General features: G+C 37.5%; 1 long non-coding RNA gene across 5 annotated transcripts in view; it reads left to right on the top strand.

Annotated features, from left to right (window-relative positions):
• LOC122894370 overlaps positions 1 to 21,937 on the top strand; it is a 39,904-nt gene that overhangs the window by 2,887 nt on the left and 15,080 nt on the right. For 3 of the 5 annotated variants that reach the window (XR_006381780.1, XR_006381779.1, XR_006381778.1), the window contains one exon: positions 126 to 689. This is a non-coding gene — a long non-coding RNA (uncharacterized LOC122894370). Of the gene's footprint in view, positions 1 to 125; positions 690 to 2,588; positions 2,774 to 12,233; positions 12,316 to 21,937 lie in introns of those variants that run through there. The other 2 variants (XR_006381782.1, XR_006381781.1) reach the window with 1 other exon arrangement.

Below are 21,937 nucleotides of genomic sequence, written 5' to 3'. Positions count from 1 at the left end.
GAGAGAGAGCTCATGAATAAACAGGGAAGAAAAATCATGTTGACTCATCGGTTAGTTATCTGTAATATAGAACTTGAATTTTTCTTTTCTTTCTTTCTTTCTTTTTCTTTCTTTTTTTTTTTTAGAGAGAGGGAGAGAGATTGGGGTGAGGGAGGCCCAGAGGATAAGAGAGAATCTCAAGCAAGCTCCAGGAGGGCTCGATTCCATGACCCAGAGATCATGACCGGAGCTGAAATCAAGAGTTGGAGGCTGAACCGACTGAGCTACCCAGGTGTCCCTGTAGAACTTAAATTTTCATTCTTCCCTGCTGGAAAGCCATGAAACAAAACAGAAGGCGGCTTTGAGACTGTATGCTGTAATGATGACATCCTGAGCAGGAGGTCATCTGTCTGTTCAGCTGGTCTGCATGTGAGAATGTGGAACTTCTGCTGCGAAAACCAGGGAGCGCCCTGTTTCTCATGCAAGGATACTTTTAGAGGGGAGGAATGCTAATAGAAAGCCTACATTGGAGGTCGCTGTTGGCCTCTGAACCATTCATGTTCATTGCATTTTTATATTTATAGGTAGATTTAATTTTATCTCTAGACAATAAAAATATCTTTAATCAATGGCACAGACATAACCAGGAATGCCTTATTTTTTTTAGGAACACATTTTCCACACATAGAAATATATAAAAACATATTTTTATGTTTGATCCTCAAACATTAACAAATTTTAAAATTGGGGCGCCTGGGTGGCTCTGAGCTAAGCCTCTGCCTTCGGCTCAGGTCATGATCTCAGGGTCCTGGGATCGAGCCCCACATCAGGCTCTCTGCTCAGCAGCGAGCCTGCTTCCCCCTCTCTCTCTGCCTGCCTCTCTGCCTGCTTGTGATCTCTCTCTCTGTCAAATAAATGAAAAAAATCTTTTAAAAAAATTAAAATTATGCCACATGGACTTCAGAACATTTTTTTAAGTTACAGATTTAAGTAGATCTGTAATTAAAATCTCACATTATTTCTCCTCTCCTGCTCAGAAAGATAAAATTTTTCCTCGTGGGCTTCTATCTATTTAATCCCTTTGTAGGCTACTGTGAAATATATACTATTGTTTTTAGTGTTTTGACTTTTTAAACGTATGATATCTTCGTAAGTATCGCTTTGTAACTTGTTTTCTTCTCTTGGTATTGTATTTCTGGAGGTTTGCTCATGCTGAGAGTTTTAGATCCAGACTATTTATTTATTTACTTATTTAATTTTTTTAAAAAATCCTTTTAAATTCTTTATTTCAGATCAATTTAGTCAACACAGTGTATTATTAGATTCAGGAGTAGAATTTAGTGATTTATCAGTTGCATATGGCATCCAATGCTTATTACATGAAATGTCCTCTTTAATTCCCATCACCCAGTTACCCAGTCCCCCTAGCTACATCCCCTCCAGCAACCCTCAGTTTGTTTTCTAGAGTTAAGGGTCTCTTATGGTTTGCCAGCCACTCTATTTTCATCTCATTTTATTTTTCCTTCCCTTCCCCTATATTCATCTGCTTCTGATTGAATCATACGGTATTTGTTTTTTTCTGACTTATTTCGCTTAGCATAATATCCTCTAGTTGTACCCTCATTGTTACAAATGGCAAGATTTTACCTTTTTCATGGCTGAGTAATATTCCATTGTGTATATATACCACTCTTCATCCATTCATCTGTCAGTGGACATCTTGGCTTTTTCCACAGTTTGGCTATTGTGGACATTGCTGCCATAAACACGGGGGTGCAGGTAGCCCTTGGAATCATTATGTTTGTATCCTTTCAATAAATACCCAGTAGTGCAATTGCTGGGTTGTAGGGTTGTTCTATTTTTAACTTCCTGAGGAACCTCCATACTGGCTGCAACAGTTTGCTATTCCCACCAGCAGTGTAAGAGGCTTCCCCTTGCTCTGCAAGCTTGCCACATCTGTTGTTTCCTGAGTTGTTCTATCCATTCTCATTGGTGTGAGGTGACATCTCATTGTGGTTTTGATCTGTATTTCCCTGATCCTGAGTGATGCTGAACAATTTTTCTTGTGTCTGTTGGCCATTTGTGTGTTTTCTTTGGAGAAATGTTCATTTAAACGGATACATAGCATTCGATCAAATTAAAAAATAAAGTGAGGGAAAATAAAATTGTTTGCATTGCATGATTTTGCTAATACAGACTATGCCACAAGAAACATCTTCTTAAATATCTCCTTGAATATATGTGTGTGTGTAGTTTTTCTAGGATTGATTGATATAAAGGAAAATGCTGGTAAGACATTGTATATGTTTTAAAATTAATGCATTAATTTTGCATTCAGATCTTCACCCTTAGTTTGTTAATTAATCAGAGATTTATTTTGTGTATGCTATAATAGATCTATTCAGCTTATCATTTTCCATAAAGAGCTAATTATTATAAAATCCTCTGTTGAAGCTTTCCCCTCCAATTTGTAATAGCACTTCTATATGCGCCAGATTTTCATGTATATCTGATTCCTGTTTCTTTCCTCTTTGTAATGAGCCTATTTGTTTATACCTATGCCAATATCAAATGATTTTAATTATTTTAACTCTGTGGTGCTCAACCAGGGCAATTTTCCCAGAAGGGGACATCTGGCAATGTCTGCAGACATTTTTGATGGCCACAACTGCAGAAGTAGAAGCCAAGGATGCTACAAAACATCCTACAATGCACAGAGCAGTTCCTCACAAGAGAGAATGCTCTGGTCCAAATGTCAATAGTGCCAACGTTGGGAAACTGATGTGACTACGTGGTAAGTCGAGAAATTCGGCATCATACTTTTTTTTGGAATTTTAACTATCCTCCACCCCACTGCCTTTTATGACCCCCCACCACCACACTGGATGTGCTTGGCTTTTTATTCTTCTGGATGGATTTTAGGATTACTTTCTCAAGAGAAACGCTTTTAGGATTTTAATTAATTTGCATTCAGTTAATCAATTAATATGGAAGCAATTGACAGTTTTATTATATTGATTCTTCCTATTTAGTATGATATAAATCTATGTTTATTTTGGTCTTTTGAAAGGCCCTTTAATGTAAAATACATATTTTTACTCTGAAAAACATTTATATTTTTGTTAGATACATTACAGGATTAATACCTGATTTCTTTTTTGCTGCAGTTGTTTAAATTATATGTTATTGTCTGCTGACAGGCATGTGATTAATTTTATATATTGCATTTTATATTACATCATATATTCACAGGATTCCTGGCTGGCTCATTAGTGGAGCTTGTAGTTCTTGATCTCAGAGTCCAAAGTTCAAGCCCCATGTTGGGCATAGAGATTACTTAAAAAAAAAAATAATTCAGCAACCTTGTTGAACTCTTCCAGTCTATCTAAATATTTTTCTGTACATTCCCCTATGTTTTTCTTTGTAGAAATTCTTCTATCATCTGAGCATAATGAGGAGATTATAACTTTCTTTCAATCACCATACGTTGTATTTCTTTTCTTGTTCTGTGGTAGTTCTGTGTGCCTCACTACCTGTGTGATGACAGAGATGGCTTATCTCAACCCTAAAGAATGACATTTTTCATAGGATTTTAGTAGGTACACTTAGCAGGTTCAGTAAATGTCTTTTAATCTCAAGTTGCCATAGAATATTTAACATGAACTTTAAAAATAGTTTAACCTGGGATGCCTGGGTGGCTCAGTTGGTTAAGCATCTGCCTTTGGCTCAGGTCATGATCCCAGGGCCCTGGGATCAAGCCCTGCATCAGGCTCCCTACTTAGTGGGGAGTCTGTTTTTCCCTCTCCTTCTGCTTGCCTCTCCCCATGCTTGTAATGTCTCTTTCTCTCTCTCTCTGAAAAACAAATAAATAAAATCTTTAAAACAATAGTTAACTTGTTACTGCATTGCATTAAGACAGTGCACTTGAATCTCATGTCACTTGCGCAGAACTGAGTTAATCATACTCTTCAGTCCCTAATGGATGGCGGCTCTTATCATCACATTATGCAAGGCACCTCTAATGTTTCATGTCATTTTGTTTCTTTTTGTGCTTCATCACCTTTGCACATTCCCACAGAGACTTCTACTTCATTTTGAACACTCTATGCTACTCCGTTCTGTACATGTTCACGTATGCGTTTACGTGGGCATTGTGTTTTAGGGTACATGTGTTGCACTTACCTAAATAGTCATCTCATAGTTCTTATTTATTTTGCTAATAATTTTGAGATATCATTGCATTTTAAAATATAGCTCATTACTTCTGTCAAATAGTAATTCATCTTTGACATACGTGATGGTTAATTTTATGTGTCAACTTGGATAGACAGTGGTGAACCGTTGTTTGGTCAAACATAAGTGTAAATCCTTGCTACAAAGGTGTTTTTTAGGTGTGACTAACATTTAAAAGCAATTGGCTTTATCTATGACAAAGGAGGTAAGAATATACAATGGGGAAAATACACTTCAAAAAATGGTGTTGGGAAAACTGGATAGCTCCATGCAAAATGAAACTGAAGCATTTTGTTACACCATACACAAAAAACTCAAAATGCTCTGAGAACCTAAATGTGAGACCTGAAATGATAGAACTCCTTGAGGAAAGCATAGGCAGTAATCTCTTTGGCAGTGGCCTCAGCAACATATTTTAGATAGATCTCCTCGGGCCAGGGAAACAAAAGCAAAAATAAACTATTGGGACTACAGCAAAATAAAAGACTTTTGCACAGTAAAGGAGACCATCAAGGCAATGAAAAGACAACCTACTAAATGAGGCGGGATATTTGCAAATGATATATGCAGTATGAGGTTAATAGACAAAATACTAAATGGTGATGGGTATTGAGGAGGGCACCTGTGTTGAGCGATGGGTCTAAGATGTAACTGATGAATCAATGAACTGTACTCTTGAAACAAGTATTACACTATATGTTAACTAACTAGAATTTAAATCAATTTTTTAAAAAAGGTTAAGAGCCAAAATATATAAAGGACTTAAACAATCCAACATGAAAAAAAAAAGCCACCTTTCTCCAAATAAGACATACAGATGGCCAATGCACAGATGAAAAGGTGCTCATTAACACTAATCATCAGGGAAATACAAATCAAAACTATAATGAGGTGTCACCTCACACCTCTCAAAACAGCTAGTATCAAAAAGACAAAAGACAAGTGTTGGTAAAGATGTGGAGAAAAGGAATTCTTGTATACAGGTGGTGGGAATGTAAATTGGTACAGTCACTGTGGAAAACAGTATAGAGGTTCCTTAAAATTTTTTTTAAATGGAAATACCATACAACCTAGTAATTCCACTGCCAGATATTTATCCAAAGAAAACAAAAACAGTAATTTGAAAAGACATATACCTCTATGTTTATTGTAGCATCATTTACAATTGCCAAGATATGGATGCAACCCAAGTGTCCATCCATAGATGAATGGATAGAAAATATGTGGCATATATGTATAAGCAACTGACTACCACTTGGCCATAAAAAAGAAAGAGATATTGCCATTTGTGACAAAATGGATGGACCTCTAGGGTATTATCCCAAGTGAAATAAGTCAAACACTAAATAATTTGATGAATGTGTGGAATCGAAAACAAAATGAATAAGCAAACAAAAAGCAGAAACAGACCCATATATATAAAGAACAAAGTGCTTGCTGCCAAAGGACAGGGGAGGAAGCAATGGGCAAAAGGGATGAAGGGGAATGGGAGGTACAGGCTTCAGGTTATGGAATGAATACGTCCAGGGAATAAAAAGTAAGTTCAGGGAATATAGTCAGTGGTATTGTGATAGTATTGTATGGTGACAGGCAGTGACTTCACTTCTGCTGAGCACTGCAGAACGTATAGACTTGTTGAATCATTATGTTATACACCTGAAGTGATATACCACTGTGTGTCAACTGTATTTCAATAAAGTAAAATAAAATCAGATTATTTTAAGTAAAGCAGATTAGCCTTCCAAATGTGGATATAGGTAGGCTTCATTTAATCAACTAAAGAGCAAAAGATTGAGTATTCCCAAAGAAGAAAGAAAAGAAAGAATTATCCCTTCAGACAGCCTTATAGAAATTCTGCCCGAGTCTCCAGCCTTTGGATTAACTCTTATTTGAATCTCTAGCCTATTGGACGTGCCCTAAGGATATAGGCCTTGCTACCTGCCAAATCATGTGAGGTGATTCTGCAAAATCTGTGTCCTGACTGTTTTCTAAAACCATGGCTCCAGGACTCCCTTCCCCACCAATACTGGGGGCATTTGTTTCTCCATGCTCATGAAAACATATAGCTTTTTGAATTTCAAATTTTCTTTTTTTCTGTGTGTGGAGCAAAGGTTTGGAATTCCATTTTAATATATTAAAAATGTAGTCTAATTGATCTTTTAGTTTTTTGTCAAGTTTGGTTCATATATGTTGAGAAATTAAACTTACTTTCTATAATTTTAAGCACTCAATTATTATCATAGTACCCTTTCAACATTGTAAGATCTGTTAATTTTGACATTATATCTAGATTCAGTCAGCATTTATTTTTCATCTTTTAAAAAAATCATGCTTCTTAGAGGTTTGTCTATCTTGCTCTTTTAGAAACAGACATGTAGTTTTGTTTTCACATTTTTCTTCTTTCCTTCTTTTTAAATTTTTTTTCTATCATGTTTTCCATTCATTTGATTGTTTTTTTTTTTGAAGATTTTATTTATTTATTTGACAGAGATCACAAGTAGGCAGAGAGAGAGGAAGAGAGAGGAGGGGAAGCAGGCTTCCTGCAGAGCAGAAATCCCGATGTGGGGCTCAATCCCAGGATGTGGGATCATGACCTGAGCCTCATGACCTGAGCCGAAGGCAGAGCCTTTAACCCACTGTGCCACCCAGGCGCCCCTCATTTCTGCTTCTTGATTTGGGTTTACTCATTTCTACTTCTCACTATTTGAATTGAAGCATTAGTTTTTTTGATTCTGAACTTACTTGTTTTCTGTTAAGGGTAGTTAGAAATATAAATTTTCCTTTTATAGGCTTTTTTTTTTTTTTTTTAAACAATCCACTCGCTTAAACCTGTAGGATATTCACTGTGATTGTGTGATTCATTTGTAAGTATTTGCTAATTGTGTTTAGGGTTTTGTTTTTTTTTAATATAAGCAGAGTGGATATTTAAGAAAATTATTTTAAGTTTAGACATTGAGTTGTGATACTGAAAACTTCTCTCATTTTTAGTCAGCTTTTTACTGGAGTAAAAATTTTCTGCACAATGTGTATAAATCTGCAAGCAAAAATAACAACAGGATTGCAGGATTTATAACACATTTAGCAGGAAATGTGACAGCAATGGCAGAGAGACCAAGAGAAGAGAAATGGAAGTACATTTTGTAAGATTCTTGTACCATATGGGAACTTACAGAGTAGAGTTTAGACTATGATAAGTTAAGATGTCTAAACCCAAAGCATTACTAAAATAATAAAGCTATTAAGTTGATATTAGATGTAATTCATAAGCAAAGAAGGAGATAGAATAACAACAGAAAATAGCCTTTAATTAATCCAAAGAAAGAAGAAAAACAGTAAAAGTGGAATAAGCAACAAAAAAGTTAAGTTTAAAAAAAAAAGATGGTAGTTTCAAACTCAACCAGGGATCCTGGGTGGCTCAGTTGGTTAAGTGACTGCCTTCAGCTCAGGTCATGATCCCAGGGTTTTGGGATCCACCCCTGCATCAGTCTCCTTGCTTATTGGGGAGCCTGCTTCTTCCTCTCTTTCTGTCCCTCTCCCCACTCTCAAATAAATATTGTTCTCTCTCAAATAAATAAAATATTTAAAAAAATACAACCATATCAATAACTATATTAAATGTAAATAATCTAAACATTCACTCACTTAAAAAGCAGGGATTGCTAGGTTAGATAACATATCAAAACCCTAATACATGTTGCCTGTGAAAAAACAAATTTTAAATATAAAGAAGCAGATAGGTTACAAGTAAAAGGATGGGAAAAGACATACCAAACTAACACTAATCAAAAAGAAAACAGGAGTGTCTATTTTAATTTCAGAGCAAGAAATAGTTCCATAAATATACAGGGTCATTTCATAATGATAAAAGGGGGATAAGAAGGATATGGCAATCCTAAACGTCTATGCGCCTCATAACAGAATTTCAAAATATAGGAAGACAAAATCAACAGACTTGCAAGGAGCAACAGACAAAATCTGCCCAAATAGTAAGGGCATAGGTAAATATACTTACATTTTCAGAAGTTTCAAATCAAGAAGTGTGACATCACTGGCATTCCAGAAGTTTCTCTTCTCTGTAACACCTTTTTGCCAAGCCCATTTTTCTACCTTTTAATCCCATAGATAAGTTTTACCTTCTTTTAAAATCACTATAAATCTGTGATGCAGTCAGTTAAGCATCTGATGCTTAGTTTCAGCTCAGCTCATGATCTCGTGAGTTATGATCTCATGGTTAATGATCTCATGGGTCATGGGATCAAGCCCCACATTGGGTTCAGCATGCAGTCTGCTTGGGTTTCTCTCTCCCTCTCTCACTGCCCTTTTCCCCCATGCTCTCTCTCTCTTTAAAATAAATAAGTCTTTAAAATAAAATTACTATAAATCCATTAATATGATCCTTTTTGTTCACCTGCTTTCAATTCAGAATTATATTTGTGAGATGATCCATTTTATGTATAAATCCATATTGTTCACCCTTATTGTTTAATGCTATGCCACTGAATTATTATACCTAAGTGTATTTACAGATTCTTCTTTTGACTGACATTAGAATTCTGTTCTTTGGGGGCAATTTAGGAATGTTGCCATCACAAGCATTGCCATACTTAACTTTTGACAAATGTACGCATTTATTTCTCTTGAGTCTAATAATAAAGGGTAGCTGTATCATAGGGCATGTGGAAATGCATCTTTAGTAAATATGCCAAAAAGTTTATCAAGGTGGTTGTACCAATTAATACTCAGACAGCTTCTGTCCTTACCAATATTCAACATCGGGGCCATGAGTCAGGTGGAGCAACTAGGGCAGAAAATTGAAGACAGTGCTCACTCGCATTGAGTTCTTCACTTTGGCCACTTGCATGAACCTAAGAGGGTCTCTCCTTAAGAATTAGATGCCTAAAGCACAGAATTTATGGAGGCACTTACTTTCAGATTTGTGCAGGACTCTGCACTTGATCAAATTTAAGAGTAAGCACCTTCATAAATTTTGCACCTGAGATGCTTCACTCCGAACTCCACTCTCAACCCTATTTGAGATAGTTACTCCTTTCTATTTCTTCAGTAGATGTGTGGTACTATTACACCGTGGTTTTTATTTACATTTCTTTGGTAATTAATGATGTTGAGTATGCAGTACATTTTCATATGTTTACTGATCATTTTGATGTCCTCTTTTGTGAATGATCTGTTCAAGTCTTTTGTCCAATTTTAATTGGATTAGCTATGTTTCCTGTTATTAATTATTTGAAGTTCTTTTTGAGTATTCTGCAGGCATCCTTTATTTTTCTATTGCAAATATCTTCTCCTATTCTGCCTTTCCTTTTTACTCTTGAATGCTTTCTTCTAATAAATACAATTCCTTAGTTTTAATTGAGTCTAATTTATTAATGGGTTTTTCCCTTTTGGTTACTGCTTTTCTGTCCTATCCCAAGGCCACTAATTTATTCGACTATGTTTTCTTTTAAGAGCTTTATTTGCATTTTGTAATGAGATGTACAGTATACTTGGAATTGATGTTAGTGCTTAATGTGAGATCAAGGTCAAGATTTTTTTAACACGTGTATCAGTTAACTCAACATCATTTATTATAATTATCATCTTCTCCCTAGTCTACCGTAGTGTCATCTTGGCTCATATCGAATGAACCTAAGAATATGATCTCTTTATTCTGTTCCTTTGTTCTATTTCTAAAAACTCTTATCTTAATTTCCATAACTTTGTAATTAGTCTTGCTTTCTGGTTTTGCAAATTCTCTAGCTCTGTTCTTCCTCAAGACAGTTTTGGATATTCTTATCCCTTTTCATTTCCATACAAACTTTAGAATCAGTAAGTATTCTCTCCACTACCCCCCACCACCAAAAAAACCCCTCAATATTCTCATTGGAAATGCACTGAATCTATAGACTAATGTGGGGCAAGTTGATATCTATACAATATCAATCCTTCCAACCCATGAACATAATATATGATCCCATTTATTTAATCCTTCTTCAAATTTTTCAGTATGTTTTATAGATTTTCAGAGTAGGTCTCTTGAGATTTTCTTTTGTTAGAATGTTAGAATTATTACTAAGTATTCGATATTTTATTCTAATATAAAATGTGTCATTAACATTTTGTTTTCTTTTTATTTGTTATGACTATATAGAAATACAACAGATGTTTTATAATGGCCTTATATCAAGCAACCCTACTAACTTATTAGTTTTAATAGTTACATAAACAATTGTGTCAACCATAAATAAAAGTTGTTACCTCCTTCTATTCTTTATGCTTTGAATTGCTTTCTTTTGTCTCTGTTTTTAAAGATTTATTTATTTGACACAGAGAGAGATCACAAGTAGGCAGAGAGGTAGGCAGAGGCGGTGGGGGGAAGCGGGCCCGCTGCTGAGCAGAGAGCCTGACCTGGGGCTCAGTGCTGGGCTGGATCCTCGGCTCGATCCCTGGACCCTGAGATCATGACCTGAACTGAAGGCAGAGGCTTAACCCACTGAGCCACCCAGGCGCCCCTGAATTGCTTTTTGTCTTAATGTACTCAAGTAGCTTCAGGAGTGATGGTAGCAGGCCTTCTTTTCTGACTCCCAGTTTCTGGGGCAAGCTTAGGATTCACAATTCAGTATATTTGCTACTGGTTCTGTTTTAGATACTGCTTATCAGATGATGGCATTTACTGTGTAGTCATAGTTTAGTACGAGGATTTTATTTTTGCTACTGTCATTAGTAGGTGCTGAATTTTCTCAAATATTTCTATTGAGAATATTCTGTCATTTTTCTCCTCACTCAGTATGGTACAACATTTAATTGATTTTCAAAGGTTAAACAACATATACACTCTTGGAATAAACTCAGACTTGCATGATGCATTACTGTGTGCATGTGAGCGTGTATAATTTTCATTATTGTGACACCTTTGTAAGATTTTTGAACCAAATTATGCTGGCCTCATGAAGCTATTTGAGAAGTCATTCTTTTTATTTAGTATTCTCTGAAATAGAGTATTCAGTAAGTCTCATGTCCTTTCTTATATATTTGTAAAAATTCACCCAAGAAACTACTTGCTTTAGAAAAAAATTTTTTTTTTTTGCTTTAGAAATTTCTTATGAAGAACTTATGGCATTCACATTCAACTTTATTAATAGTCATATGGTTTGCAATTTAAAAATCTCTCTTGGTATTAATTTGGGTAAATTGTTTTTCTTTTCTAAAAATTTACCAGTTTAATTTTATTTTCAAATTTATCTTCTAAATTTGATGGTAACTCTTCCCTGCCTTCCCCCTCTTCCTCTGCCTCTCCTCCTTTTCCCCTCTGTATTTGTGAAATCTATCATGAATCTCTTTTACTATTCCTGATCCTAGTATTTTCTATTGAAAGTCTTAGTAGAGGGACACCTGGGTGGCTCAGTCAGTTGAGCATCTGATTAGAGTCAGGTCAAAATCCTGGGGTCCTAAGATGGAGCCCCATGTGGAGCTCACTGCTCAGCAGGGAGTCTGCTTCTTCCTCTCCCTCTGCCCCTCCCCCCCACCTCATGCTCTTTCTCTCTCACTCACTCTCTCTCAAATAAAATCTTTAAAAAGAAAAGAAAGTCTTAGTACAATTCTATAAATTTAGTCTTTTCACAAAACTAAATTTGATTTTATTTTCTCTGTTGTATATTTGTTTCTGATTCCACTAATACGTCTTATTTCTATTACTTCCTTATCTTAACTTAATTTGGGGTTAACTTACTCTTTTTGCCCTATCTTCTTGAGATAGAAACATAGGTTTTTTTTTTTTTGTGTGTGTGTGTGTGTGTGTGTGTGTGTGTTTTAGGATTTCTTTTTTAAGTGTATTAAGTTAAGGTTATTTCTCCTCTAAACAGAGATTTAAATTTATCACACATGTTTTAATAATGTGGATTTTTATTATTATTTAGTTCAAAATATTTTCTAATTTACAATATGGTTCTTTGATCCCTAGCTTATTTGGAAACAGTCTAATTTCCTAAAGAGCTGAGAATTTGCTTTTTGTTATTGATTTATAGCTTGATTCCACTGTGAACAGAAAACTTACTCTGAGTACAACATTCCTTTGAAATTTGCTAATCTTGCTTTAAAGCCCAGCATGTGAGTACTTTTGATAAATGTCCTAAGCACAATTTAAAAAAAAATGCATTTTGTTATCATTGGGGGTAGAGATCTGTGTGTGTCTATTAACTTAGTTCTGTAAATGTTGCTGTTTTGATGAGCCATATGATTGCTAGGTTTTTTTGTTGACTTGTTCTATCAGTTATTATATTAGTATCTCCCACTACAACTCGGTAGGTTTCTATTTCCCACTTTAGTCTTTCTATTTTTACTACATATATTTCAAAATAATATTATTAAACACATAGAAATTTATTATTTGTGTATGATCCTTATAGATTAACCCTTTGGTTATATCATCTCGCTCATTTTCTGATAATACTTTTGTCTTAGAATCTGACTTATTTTTTCAAGATTTTATTTAATTAATTAATTTATTTATTTAATTGGTGGGGGAAGAAAGAGTGAGCGCGCAAGCAGGGGTAGAAGCAGAGGGAGAGGGTAAAGCCAATGCTGGGCTCCAACTCACAACCCTGAGAACATGACCTGAACCAGAATCAAGAGTTGGATGCTTAACGGACTGAGCCACCAAGGCACCCCTTAGAGTCCAGCTTATTAATATATTTAAACCAACTTTCCTTTGATTAGTATTTGCCTGGCATATTGTTTTTTATCCACTAAGTTTAAAATTTTGGTACTCTCACGTTTTAAAAGTATGCCTGTTTTCCTTTAATTTGGTTTTATGTTTTTTGTTTTTTAGTTGGAGTATTTGGATCATTTAAAGCACTATAATCAGCACTTAAACTTAGTTGTACAGCTACTATATTATTTCTTTTCATTTTTGTTTCTCCTGTTTTATACTTTTTTCCCCTTTCTTTTTCTTGTACTTTTGTTGTTGTTGAGTGCTAGATGTCATGTATGATAATTTATTTCGTGCATGATAAATTTGAAGGAGTTTGCATGGTCTGTCTTTCTCCAGCACAGGCTTCTCCATTATAAGGCAGCTTGAGTAGCAACAGATAAAATTACTCCAACAAGAGAGGGAGGTTATTTAATTCTGGTTTGCAAGTATCATGACTGTTACTATTGGTCTCACCCATGGTGTCCACTCTATCAGGTCTTAGAGATGGTTATAAGACTTTTCCTCTGCTTTTTTTTTTTCCCTTCCTAGCTACTTATCATCATACATTTTTACACTCCAGATTCCTCCTGGGACCCCAGCAAAATGTTGGTGTCACTACCCTAAGTCTAGCACCTCAACGGAATTACGGTCCCCCAGGTCCTAGGTTATCTGACAGTTTAAAACTCATTTGCTCTCTCTACTCCCGTAAGTTCTAAAATGTTCCCCAGTTTCTTTATGTCTTAACAGTGGTCTTCTGCCTGATTTGTCACCAGAAATTTGCAAACTCCTTGAAGGATGAAGCTGTTACAGAACTGGGCATACCTCTCTCCAATTCTGTTCTTTCTGTGATTCTAGCTTTTTTAACTGAGTCAGTCTGGTTTCCTTGGCAGGTGTCTAATGCTTTCAAATATATACATTTTAATTTATATTTATATATTTAAATTTTATCTTGACTTTCTAAAGTTTTCCAGCAAGGAACAATGGTCTGCTGTGATCTACTCTATCATAGAGGAAAACATAAATCTCAATGGAATATTATATTTTTATGTTTTAATTTATGAATTAATGACAGTTCTCTGCTATTATATGTCTGATATTGCTTTGCCTTTTCTTCTAAATTATTACTAGTTGAGACTTTTACAAGACATTTGCTAGTTTCTGTTCTCTCCATACTCTTACCAGAGATTTTAGGCTAAGTCAGAGATTAGCAACACCTTGTTAAAGGGACAGATATTTTAGGCTTTGTGGACCGTATAATTGGACACCTGTCACAACTTTTCAACTCTGCTGCTCCAGTACAAGAGAAGTCACGGATATCACCTAAGTGAATGAGTGTGGCTGTTTCACTGACATTTACAAAAAGAGGTGGCAGGGCCCTAGATCTTAATTTATTAATCCCTGGGCTAAATTATACTGATGTAGCAAATGTTCCCCAAATCTCAGCGGTCCAAATCATCCAGGGTGTATCTCATTTATTTCTTGCTCATGTTAATATGTTAATTTTGGATTCATCAGAGATATTCTGCTCATTGTAGTCCCTCAGGGTCTCAAGTCCTTAGTGACCTTGTCTCCTTTTAAAGAGAAAATAAGGGGCACCTGGGTAGCTCAGTAGTTAAGCGTCTGCCTTTGCCTTGGGTTGTGATCCGGGGATCCTGGAATCGAGCCTGGCATCAGGCTGCCTGCTCAGCAGGAAGCCTGTTTCTCCCTCTCCCACTCCCCCTGCTTGTGTTCCCTCTCTCAGTGTGTGTCTGTCAAATATATAAAAAAATAAAAAAAATAACAAAGAGAAAATAATACTCCAGGAATGATACGGTTGCTTGAGAAGAAATACTCATAAAACCCATTTGTTATTCATTGGCCAGAGCCCATCATTCAATCCAGCCCCTGCATAATGTGACCAAGAAATGCAATCCTATATGTGCCAATATAGTAATAAAGGAACAGACACATTTCTTGAGTGATATTAATGCCAACTTTGGGGGGTTTTAAACTATCTTTCATAGTTTCGATGTATTTTTCCTTCTGATATTACTGGCCTTAGATCTATTTCTTGTTTACCATCTCTTGACTCAGATATGTCTACATCTTTTCTTTTAAATGCCCATTTAAGTTTGAATTTGAATGACTCCTTTTGAGTTTTAAAAACTCTATATGGTTATTTTTCGAATATGCCACTTAAAAATATTATCTACTTACCTTCGTGTCTTCTGCATTTTTATTCATTTATTTAACCTTTTTAATAGTTTATAGCATATCCCATGGGTATCTATTTTGTATATTTAATCTTTTTTTTTAAAGATTTTATTCATTTATTTGACAGAGATCACAAGTAGGCAGAGAGGCAGGCAGAGAGAGAGGAGGAAGCAGGCTCCCCGCTGAGCAGAGAGCCCGATGCGGGACTCGATCCCAGGACCCTGGGATCATGACCTGAGCCGAAGGCAGAGGCTTTGATCTTAATCAACCTCCTGTTTCGCCACCTCGGCAGTGTGCTATGGTGTCATGACACAGGCTCATTCTCGTGGCTCTGAATTCTCTCCTGGTCAGTGTCACTCGGGGTATTTTCAACTAGTGTACTCCACCGCGTTACAGAATCAAAAGAACTTAATTCATCTTTTGAGGCAATGCCAAAATTAACATCATGTTAATGGGGAAAATCATGTAAGTGGCTCATAAAGAGAACAATTTAAGCTAAACCAGATAATCACGTTTCCCCTAACATCCCATCATCATCCGACACAACAAACCCAATACTATATTTTTAACATAAAACCTAAAGGGGGGAGAAAAACATACCTACTCTTTGTCAGACATTCTATAAACATTATTCACGTAATCCTCACCACACCATGAGTTAGACGTTTTCTAGATGAGGGAATGAGAGGAAAAATGTGAAGACTGACTTGACCTTAGTCATTCAGCTGCTAAACGGTGAGGCTGGGATTTGAGCCGTGGGCCCCACTCCATGTGGACACTCTTTTGACCACTGCAGTCACAGGTCCTTCCTTTGAGGTCATAAAACAAAATCTAATTTTATTTGTTTACCACCTGCAAATGAAGTTACAAGAAAATGTCCAGAAAATTAGAATAAATCAATAAAAATATGTTCCCTAGAATTGGCTCCCCAAGTCCTCTTCCTTCCCACCTGAACGCCCAGCCAGACAGCCACGCCCAAGTCCACATCGTATCTACAAATGACTGAATCTCAGAACAACATAAAACTGTGAATCATCTGACATAAAATCTACTGAAAATATAGATTAAATATCTGATGTCAATTTTTAAGGCATAGTAAATATTAAACATTAACAACAGAAACTGAGGTGAGGTCTGTAAGATGGTGTTGTCAGGTTTCAGGACTAGAAGCCACGCAGGTGTCCGTGGTCCTCCTTCAGTTCTCTGATCACTTAAAGCAACGATAAAATATGAAAGTTATGTGGTTGCGCAAACTCAACAATCTGCATGGTCAACAGAAACAAGGCAGCTTCTGTTCATTAGAATAAGCCAAGGAAAACATAGAGCAGGGATTTACCCCATAACTTCACCCCATCACCTTTCCCAAATTTAGCATTTAATTTCCAAAGAAACTGCAATGGAAGATGTTTCTAGCTGATTAATTCAGTATCCCCTGGCTAAACTTGAGCTCTGCAAAGAATATTGTTCATATCCTCAAGAAGTTCCTGAGGACTGAATAATACATAATAAATTCAATGAAGAAAAAGAAAATCTAAAATGCTATTTTTAAAAAATTTTTAAAGATTTTATTTATTTGACAGAGAGAGAGAGAAAAGAAAGAGAGAGAGAGAGAGAGAGAGAGAGCGAGCAGGAGGCGGGGAAGCAGGACATCTGTAGAGGGCAGAGGGAAAAGCAGACCCTCTGCTGAGGGGGAGCCAATGTGGGGCTCGACCTCAGGACCCTGGGATCATGACCTGAGCTGAACGCAGAAGTTTAACTGACTAAGCCACCTAGGCACCCACAAAATCCTAAATGACATATCCCTAAAACTCAATCTTCGATCATGATAATAGCATTTGAATTTTTATCAATTTCAGCATTTTAACTTTCTGCTCATTAGGCAAGAACAAGACTGCTAAGCACACCACTTGTTTCAAGACAAATTTTCCAGAGGTCCCTTCCTACCAAATAAATAGTGGCCCCTTAGCACTGTCCATAATAAAATTTGGGATCACAACTAGCTACTCAGAAGAAGCTCCCTTTGAAAGAAATCAAACTCAGAATAAGTTGGGCAATGTGAATTATAATTCCAATTTTTGCCTCAAAATATCTGTTTGACTTTGGGCAATTAAGTTAATCTTTCAGAAATTCTGGTTCTGAAACTATAAAATGAGAATTATAATGCCTGTCTCCTGGTGAGTAGATCAAATCAGATAATGCACATGAAAGCACTTTAACGTGGAAGTGCTATACATTTGGGAAGAATTATTATTCTTTGACTCTGAGCTGCCCTTCAGCTGAATCCACTTGTAAAAACCTTGGTGAGATCCAAACACAACTTGATAAAGTGCAGACTCCCTTGACTGCTGACTAGTAAGAATGAATCAAGCTAAAAAGTATGATAATCTAAAAAAAAAAAAAAAATATATATATATATATATATATGTATTTAATATATATAGAAGAAAATATATTTTAAATATCTATAAATGTATTTTTACTAACACACATAATTCTATCACTCATCCATTTGAATTAAACAATTTTAATAAACCGCGGCAGTTTTTTACTCTTTTTTTCCCCCACACTACGAAGGGAGATAATTTTTCAAAAGATTTTGTTTACTAATTTGAGAATGCAAGAGACCACAAGAAGTGGGGCTGCAGAGGGAAAGGAAGAAGCAGGCTCCAAGCTGAGCAGGGAGCCTGATGTGGGGCTTGATCCCAGACCCCGGGATCATGACCTGAGCCTAAGGCAGGCACTTAACCAACTGAGCCACCCAGGTACCCCTGGAAATAATTTTTTTTTAAGATTTTTATTATTTATTTGACAGAGAGAGATCACAAGTAGGCAGAGAGAGAGAGGAGGAAGCAGGCTCCCTGCTGAGCAGAGAGCCTGATGCGGGACTCGATCCCAGGACCCTGAGATCATGACCTGAGCCGAAGGCAGCGGCTTAACCCACTGAGCCACCCAGGTGCCCCTCGAAATAAATTTTTAAACTATTTTTTTTTTACATCTCGATATGTCATGAACTCTTTCTATGGTGTTACATATTTTATTTCTAACATCACTTTATCAGCTGCTTATAACATCATTTTATATGAGAATTATACCCGTTTATTACTATTAATCATTTTTACACTGTAAATGGTGATGTGACACATTTCATGATGCTTACATAGAAATTTCATGATACCGTAATCTCAGTTGGTCCAGGATAGAACTAATTCACCCTCTTGTCCCGATGTAATCCTTTATAGCACCTTTCACTCACAAAAGTGGGAGTTGGTCAGTACCTTATACATCACTCTATCTAGTAATTCATGATTGCCCTTAGTACAACTCCTAAAAGCAGAATTGATGAGTGAAAGAGGAATTATACCTGTTTCCTAAATAACGGGAAACATACATTCACTAAAGACATTAAAAATATTTTGATTATAGGGGTGCCTGGTGGCTCAGTGGGTTAAGCCTCTGCCTTTGGCTTGGGTCATGGTCTCAGGGTCCCAGGATCAAGCCCCACTTTGGGGATCCTGCTTCCCTTCTCTGCCTACTTGTGATCTATCAAATGAATAAACAAAATCTTAAAAAAATATATTTTGATTACATCCATAGGTACTATATATTCGTGGAAGCTTCCAAATAGTGTACCTCCGTGCCTTCATATTTTAGTCCTAACATGATTTCCATGTGACCTCAACATTTCCAAAGCCCTGAGCAAAGAGAATTCCAATCTAATGATATCTTGGGATATATCTCTCCATCATCAAGAATGATTTTGAGTTAGTCCCTTGTATATTTCCAAAGTGATACCATGCTTTCCCTGCACATGCTAATTCCTCATGCTAAAACATCCTTGCCCTCCCCTTTATTTTGAGAAGCCCTTTTTGATACATTCTTTTTCTTCTCTCCTCCTGTGGTATGTTCCAGAAGTGTAGCTTGAAGATACAAGAGGGATCTTCTATTTATATCAGAGTTGGATTAAATGAGAAATAATCCTTTATCTTGTCAAGCCACTGAGATTTTAGGATGGGTGGGCTGCCACAGCAAACATTCGTTATCCCGACTAACGTGAATACTGGTCCCAAAAAAGGGGTGCTGACATTAGAACAACCTAGTGTATATGGCGTTAGATAAGGGTTGATCAGTAAACTAGGAAGAACCTGGTACAGAAGGGTAAAAAAATGATTCATGTTTAACAATGAAAACAGTGAGAACAGTTATTATTAGTGATATATTAGCTACAACTGTGGATATAGGAAGGTTTCACAAGAAAAGAGAGGGCTCCATGAAGAATCAGCCTGTTTACAAGAAAACACGAATTGGAATGACATAGGAAGAGCCTGGAAATCTGGGACCTTTGCAGGGCTGGAAAACCGAACTGTTTCTGAAGCCCAAGCGTAAGAGAAGGCACTGGAAACAGCTTTGAATGACAAATGTCCAGAATAACCTCTCAGTAAGAGAAAGTGATTCAGTGTAGAGGCCAGATTGAGTCTGAGAGTTCGTTTTAATCAAGTCAAGAGGGAGGGTTGAGGACAAACTAGAAAGGTAAAATAATGGCTCTAAAATCCATGGCTTTTAAGGTAGCCAGGCCTGTTGACTGCCATAAGGAAGGTAACACTTGAGTTCTCCAGTCCCCGGCCTCAGAGGCAACCCTTCTGCCGAATGGAGAGAATTCCGCACATGTCTGGTTTGGCTTTGAGGCTAATTCAGACCTTGTGACTCTTCTGTCATAATGAATGTGGACTCTTAAGTATTTTCCCTTGGCCAGCTTGTGCTGACTCAGTACACGGTGCTGGAGAGAGATTCCAGGAGGGAAAGGGTTTGCTCCCTGCCTGTGCTGTGCTCCCTGGGTGTGCTCCTGCAGGAACTGAGGCTTCCTCAAGGTCAGGCTTCTGCAGTGTACGGAGACCAGTCACTCCTGGCACCCAACAGCTTGCTTGCCATCCTCTCTGTGCCCGTTTCCTAGCAGGGCACCGCCCAAGAGATGCCTCTTTGCAGACAGCTTTCCTAGAGGGAATTTTCCAGCAACTTCCAGAGGATAGATTCCCAGCAAGTCCTGCCAGCATGACCTCACAGTGGCTTCTCTGTCATCTTGAGACACAATGGCCTTCCCAATCAGGCTGGGTCTCAGATCTGGATGCTGGGGAGGGGGAGTGGACACTGCCTGAGACTCTTCCTTGGGGATGCTATCTCAGCCCCACACATGGGACTGCTCCTTATCTCTGCTCTCCCTCTGTTCTCTATAGTTCTCCTGACTTCTCACTAGCTAATCCCTGAACACTCCAAACAACTATTATAGCTGGTAGTTCTTGATATTAATATTTCCCTGGCCAAATCACAATGTGGTTTCTTTCTTCCGATTGGATCAGAAAATACAGTGCATTGACTGGGTTGAATTAAGGCTGTGTCCCTTGGGAAGGTAAATATATTTCACACCCAGCAGAAGAGGAATCGGGATATATAGTGACCAGATGGACTTACTGTGGCAAAGAGAATTTGTGCTCCCTAACTGAATCTTGGGATTCTACATGTTTCCCAGTCTTCTCTGCAAGTAGGTTACATGTTTTCAGCACCTTGGATTTTTTATTATGTATTACCGCACTTGTAACACCAAAGAGAGGGGATTCGCTACTGACTTCAAATTATAGTAAATTGTAAGACCCCTGAAGGTAGGGACCAAAGCTTAATGGCAAGCCCTGTATTTCAGGATTCCAGCAATATAAACAATACTTCATAAATACCTGTTGACAAAATGATGTCCTCATCACTCAAATAGGTGAGGCTTCTTGGGGACTTACTATGCATCAGGCACTATGCCCAGCGCTTTGAGAAATCATCTCACCTAAGACAACAACCCTGCCAGTTCTACACTATCATTACCCCCGCGCAGATGAACAAAGTAAGGAGCTGAAAGATTAAGTATGTTCCTCTAAAAGAAGATGCATTTCAAAGCAAGAAAGATCAAATCCAAAGCCCTCCACAAGAAATGCTCTATGACACCTTCTCCTCATCGCCATCGGTATTCCGTCACAATGACCAAAGCCTCCGTCTGGCTTTCTTCCTTATTCTGGGTTTTGGTTATTTCCCACTCAAGGGATCAGCGAAAGCTCAAGGAAAGTAGCCACTGATGGAAAGGATACATGCTGACCCAACGCACTGGGAGAGACACCACGTAAAGCTGGGGGGGAGAGAGAAGGTCAGGAACAAGCTATGCAGGGATCTGAGCAGGAGAATGGTGAGCGTCAGAACTGTCGAGAAGCAGGATGGCAAGAGAGAGGCATAGAGGGCGGCACTGGCGACGTGGATGTTTACAGCAAGATGTCACTGGAGCTCCCCTTAGGCATGGAAATGATGCATGCTATAGGGCCCCACTGGAAGACAGGTGTTTTCTTGTTTGTTTGTTTTGTGTTGTGTTAATGCCATTCCCCAAAAAAATAAAACCAGTTAGGGGAGAAATCCAGCCTTCCTGCTTGGGTCTGTTCACCTCTACCAGGGCCAGAGTCTTTTCATATGCCCTGATTTAGGGGGTCAGCACACCCTCAAAAGGCCTTTTGGTATTTCAACACTGGTCTCCAGCCATCCTGAGAATTCCACCTGCCAGCTCTTGTTTAGCCCAAGCACGTGCACGATGATATTCACTTGGGTCAGTCTCGGTTCTGTTATGCACCTAGGACTAGGTGCTTGCAACTGAGGAGTCTCCCTCCAGAGAAAGGGAGCAATCCCTCCCTTTCTACCACATTAGGATCAGGTTTAGCTGTTTGTAATAGAAACTCTGATGATAGAGGCTTTGAAGAACAAAGCTGTGTTTTTCTCCCACAACAACAACAGAGGGAGGCAAGGACTACTGTCCTGTTAATGACACAG

The sequence above is a fragment of the Neovison vison genome, chromosome 13, assembly GCF_020171115.1.
Source record: "Neovison vison isolate M4711 chromosome 13, ASM_NN_V1, whole genome shotgun sequence".
NCBI classification, from domain to species: domain Eukaryota; kingdom Metazoa; phylum Chordata; class Mammalia; order Carnivora; family Mustelidae; genus Neogale; species Neogale vison.
Note: the sequence above shows the minus strand (reverse complement) of the source record. Positions and strands in the feature narration are given on the sequence as shown.